This window comes from Galeopterus variegatus, unplaced genomic scaffold, assembly GCF_000696425.1.
Source record: "Galeopterus variegatus unplaced genomic scaffold, G_variegatus-3.0.2 Scaffold8530, whole genome shotgun sequence".
Classification (NCBI taxonomy): domain Eukaryota; kingdom Metazoa; phylum Chordata; class Mammalia; order Dermoptera; family Cynocephalidae; genus Galeopterus; species Galeopterus variegatus.
The window spans coordinates 19,868-25,667 of NW_007734641.1; positions in this window are offsets into that span (position 1 = coordinate 19,868).

Genomic DNA, 5,800 nt, shown 5'->3' on the forward strand with positions numbered 1-5,800 from the left:
CTACAGCTTCAACTTCTACCCCCTTAGTAAGACAGGAAGGCAAAAGGGAGCTGGACTGAGAGAAATACCCTTCCCTCAGATGTGATAAAATCTAATAATGTCTTTTCCCTGGAAAATAGGCTGTTACAGAAAATGCTCTGGCCATATTTCACAATGATTACTCTTTCCCTCTTGCTGCCAGGGCCATGAGGAGCTCTTTCTGGGATATTTACTATAAGAACCGGGTAGGGTTCCTGTAGGTAAAACCCACAAATGTAAGGTCCCCTAAGACTGCAGCCCCCAAATCTTCTCCCTCTCACACTAGTTCACATTCACTCTCCAGAAATTTGTCCTAACAGTGTATGACTCCAGTACCAAGGATAGCAGATCTTGGCTGTATCATCTGGATTTGCCTGTCTCTAGATTTTGGAGTGGCGGTTTGCTCTGAACTCAGTTCTTTGATGGGTCTGAGAAAAGTCATTGTTTTTCAGTTTGTCTGGATTTTTCTTAGTGTTAGAATAGGAGTGGCAACATCCAAGGCCTTTACATGTCTGAGTTGAAATCAGAAGTCTTTAAGGATGGGGATCTTAATAACAGCATATATCTATAGTTTTGTGGAATTTTAAAATGTATTTTTATTGGAAAATAATTTTTTAATTGATACATAATAAATATACATATTTATGATATTTTGATACATGTATACAATGTATAATGATCAAATCAGGTCAATCAACATAGCCATCACCTCAAACATTTATTCTTTCTTTGTGATGGGAACATTCAAACTCCTCTCTTCTAGCTATTTGAAAGTACATGATAAATTGTTAATTATAATCACCCTACAGTGCTATAGAAAACTAGATTGTATTCCTCCTATCTAGCTGTAGTTTTGTATTCGTTGACCAACTTCTCACTATCCCCCCTCCTCTCTATCCTTCCCAGCCTCTGGTAACCACCATTCTACCCTCTACATCCATGCTATCAACTTTCTTAGCTTCAACATATAAGTGAGAACATGGTATTTCTCTTTCTGTTCCTGGCTTATTAACATAGTATCCTATAAGCTCATCCATGTTGCAATGAATAACAGGATTTATTTCTTTTTTATGGCTGAATAGTATTCAATTGTGTATATAGTCCAGATTTTCTTTATCTATTTATCTGTTGATAGACACTGAGGTTGATTCCATATCTTAGCTATTGTGAATAGTGCTATAATAAACAGTGCCCTTTAATATACTAATTTCCTTTCCTTTGGCTATGTACCCAGTGTATATGACTGCTGGATCATATGATAATTCTATTTTTAGGTTTTTCTTTTCTTTTTTTTTTAAGGCTGGCCAAGTGAAGCAGTGGGAGTGGAGAAGGAACAAAGAAATCTGTAACTGGTTGTGATCAGTTAGTTGCAAACACCACTGCACTTGGACTAGTCAGTTTATTTTTCCTAGTTTTTTTGAGGAAACTCTATAATGGCTGCACTAATTTACATTTCCACCAACGGTGTGTGAGTATGCTTTTCATCACATCCTCACCAGCATTTGTTACTTTCTGTCTTTTTGTTAACAGCCATTCTAACTGAAGTGAGATGATATCTCATTGTGGTTTTGGTTTGCATTTCCCTGATGATTAGTGATAATAACCATTTTTTCATATACCTGTTGGCTGTTTATACGTCTTCTTTTGAGAAATGTCTATTCAGCTCATTTTCCCATTTTCTAATCACTATTATTATTATGTTTTGCGTGTGTGCATGTGTGTGTGTGTGTGTGTGTGTGTGTGTGTTTGCTGTTGAGTTGTTCGAGTTCTTTGTATATTCCAGACATTAATCCCTCATTGAATGAAGTTTGCAAATATTTTCTGCCATTCTGTAGGTTGTCTTTTCACTATGTTGATTGTTTCCTTTGCTTTACAGAAGCTTTTTAGTTTGATATAATCTCATTTATTTTTGCTTTTGTTGCCTATGCTTTTGAGGTCTTCTCCATAAAATCTTTGCCCTGACCAATGTCCTGAAGCATTTCCCCTATGTTTTTTTCCAGTAGTTTCACAGTTTTGGGTCTTACATTTGGACCTTTAATCCATTTTGAGTTTACTTAATGAATCAATATGTCTCTAATAATTTTATTACTACATTCATTTATTTTGCAAAACTTTAGGCTTCTTCTAAATCAAAATATAATTTTTGGAGGAACAAACTAAAATTAATTTATTTCCCAGGCCTGGCTCTTTTTATAACAGAAACCAGGTAGAGTGGTACACAGGTGAAGCTCCTTGAGAATAAGGGTTTTGTTGTATGCGCTGCAGTGGTGCTCTGGAGACAACTTAAGGACTCACTACTCCACATGTGGCCCCAAAACCAGAGACACAGACACACAGGGGTTCAGGCCCCACCCCAGACCCATTAAATCAGAATCTGCATATTAACCATGTCCCAATGTGATTAGCGTAAATGGCAGCCTCAAAGGAACAGACTGAAGCCACTTAACATCTGCATAATGTATGGGGATTGTTTGCCTGAAGACCACCCACTGTAAAAGGGCATTTATGAGGCAATTTGAGAAATGTTGATTTGGCCTAATAGATACTACCAAATAATTATTGTTAATTTAGTGTGGTATGCTAATGGTAGTATGCTTATATTCAAAAGTCCTTATTTCTTAGGCATGCATTCTAAAACAAACAGAAAAGGCAAACTCTAGCTTCTGTCACCTTTTCTGATATGCTCACTCCATTGTTTTTTCCCAAGTATGGCCAAAAATATTCCAGACTCTCCTCCAGGGCACATGGCAAGATTGCACTTCTCGCCTCTTTGAAGTTGGGCCAGGTGACTTGCTTTGGCCATCAAAGGTGAATGCAAAGACAAGTGTTAGGAGCACAAGTGATGTGCTGTTTGCCACATCCCTGCTACCTGCCCAGAAGGTGTGGTTCTCAAACACCGGCACACACCAGAATCATCCCAAGCATTTTCCAAACGGATGCTGGGGCCTACTCCCAGAACTTCTGATGCAGTATGTCTCCAGGTGGTGGGGGGGGTGGGGGGGAGCCAGGGAGGAGGAATGAGAATTTGCATTTCTAACAAGTTCCAGGTGATGTTTATGTTGCTGATCTAGAGAACACATTTTAGGAACCAGGGTTCTAGAAGGATCCTCTCTGGGTCAGGGTCTCTGAGTGATACATTCCTACTGAATCATGTTTAAGATGAAGCCTGGGTGAGAAACATTTCTGTCCTGATTTCACTGTGGGATTTTGAAAACTGAAAGAACATACCCCATACAAAGAATAAATCTCTCACAACCCACAAGTCTTCAAGAAAACACTATTTTGATTAGAAAGTGGCTTGTTTAGCTTAGGCTGGGCTCCAGACACCCAAGTCCTCATGGAATTAATGGTGAAGAGCTGTCAAGAGGCCCTCAGCGATGTCCTAAGGAATATCTCCCTTGATCCTCTTCCATCTGGTACATAGGATGGCTATTTCCAGGGAGAAATTCAGGGATTTCCTAGGGAGGCAACCTCTTTCCCCTGTGACCTCCATTGCCCCTGCCTATGTCATGAGCTCACTCAACCAAACTGGTTTCCTATTATTAGATATCAAACACTGTTGGAGCCAACAGAGGGCGGGGCATGTCTGAAACAAGATTTATTAATGATTTCCCTGACATCAGAGCCATAAACTTCTGAGCTGAAGAATTCAGACAGCTCTGGGAACAGCCCCACACCTAGGAACCTTGAGACAGGTCAAGATAAGGGAGGGCTATAAATCTGACTTGGGCTCAGTTAGAGTCCAGGCATTTCTTAGCACCATTTGTGCTACTACCTCAGTCACCTGCAGGTGTTTTTTACTTCTTATCTCTGAGGTCCCTTCAGCTGAGCACATATATTTTCGTCTCTCTTCCTTCCTGCTTCTCCACTTTTTCTACATTCTCCCATTCTTTTGGTTTTTCTAGCTGCAGAATGTTTTCTCTCTTCCCCCTCCATTTATGCTTCCAGAGCAAATTGCCTTTCTAATTATGCTTTTTTTTTTCCAGTCACATTCTCTCTGGATGTGTCTTTAAAATATATTTTTTAAAACATCTGGTTAAGAAAAAAGTGAAAAGCATATCAAAGGTGGCCGGTGAACTAAAAATCTAGCTGCATTTTGTTTATAACCTTAAGCTTATTTTTGTTGGTACTATGAAGACATAGCTCCCCTCCTTTTAAAAGACAATTCTAAAGCCTCATGCCCTTTCTTGTTGACAGTTCCCTTCCAACTGAGCAGCCATGGTCCCTACTGCTAAACGAAACTGTTTGAAAGAGAGGGATGGGTTTGTGATCAGAGGCTTCTGAAATCCTGTTCAAAGTGAAAAAGGGGATCAGGTGTAAGGGACATAAATCATTTAGAGGAAGATCAGACATGGGGAGAACAGAAACTGTCACATGCCCACCTTGAGGTGCAGAGACAGGTGGGCTCCTGGGCACTCTTTCCAAGGTGAGTGGGAGGCTGAAACCACAGCAGCAACACTGCAGTTAGAATGAGGGCAAGGTGACGTTAAGAAACAACCTCTTCTTTACCCCTAAACGGCAGCAGCCCCTGAGAACCCGCACAGCTCCATGAGCCTCCTCTGGCCTCCACTCCTCCCCCAGCCCCCCACCCATGTAAGAGTTTCAGCTTCACCTCCAGAGAAGGGCAGGCCCTGGCACAACTGAGACTTCCTTTTTTTGAGTGTGGAGAGGACCCTGCCTTTCTGAATGATATTGTGGAAATCATAAGGAGAGAGAAAAATGGATGGAGAGGCTAGAAGGAGCATGTAAGATGAAGCAGCCACTGAGAAAGGAGGCATCTGCTTTCCCTTCTAAACTCCGTGGCCTGCCCCTCCAATCCATCCTAGACCTAGATATTCTTCTCTTCTAAATGGGGAAGAGACCCATTTGGACATCTTCTTCCTCTAACTATGTTTGAATAAATCAACTAGACAACACGCATAAGGGCAGGGTTCTGTCCGCTCCCAACAGAAGGGAATCTGAGTTGTGCCAGGGCTCGCACTTCGCTGGAAGTGAGCAGGAATTCTCACGGCGGCAGGGGTCTGGGAAGGAGCAGAGATGGCAGGATGCTCTTGGAGCTGGGTTCTCAGGGGCTGCTGCTGTCTAGGGGGAAAGAAGAGGTCAGGACATCTCTGAACGTCACCTCCCCCTCCTATGCCACCTGCTGGCCCTGGGTAAGGAGAAATCACCGCCTGGTTCTCTTGAGCTCCTCTACCGCAGTGGGTAGTTATTACCTCACACCTAAAGCAGAAACATCCAGCAGCCCTGCACTGCCTCCAGGAGGGGCCCTAACCAACCCTGGCCTCAGTCGGAGTTCTCATGCTCTGATACCTAACGCCCTCTGCTAATACGTCCACCATCTCGGGAGACGCCTGCCGCTGCGCCGCTGCCGCCGCCATTGAAAGAGCACCAGCGGGGAAGCCCCAGAGTGAAAGCCACCATCCTGCGGGCTGGTCTGCCCGCCCCTCCGCCCTTCTGCCCCGCCCCGGCCCCTCCCCCACGGATGCCATCCACCCTTTTAACGCCCCATCCGCAAGTGAGGGGGATGAGTTCAGGAAGGGGAGACCCCCACTTTCCATCCACCCACCCAGGAACCCATTAGGCTCACCATTTGCAGAGCCACGTGGCAGGAGATGGAGGACGGAGTCATGTTCAGCGGTGGTTTTCTCGGGGAAAATGAGCAGTCGATGATGTAGCAGTAGCAGCTATTAATTTCTACAGTAGAATTTAACCCTTCTGGAGAATTACTAGCAACAGGACACAAAGGTGGTGGAGTTGTCATCTTTCCCCAGGAGCAGGAGCG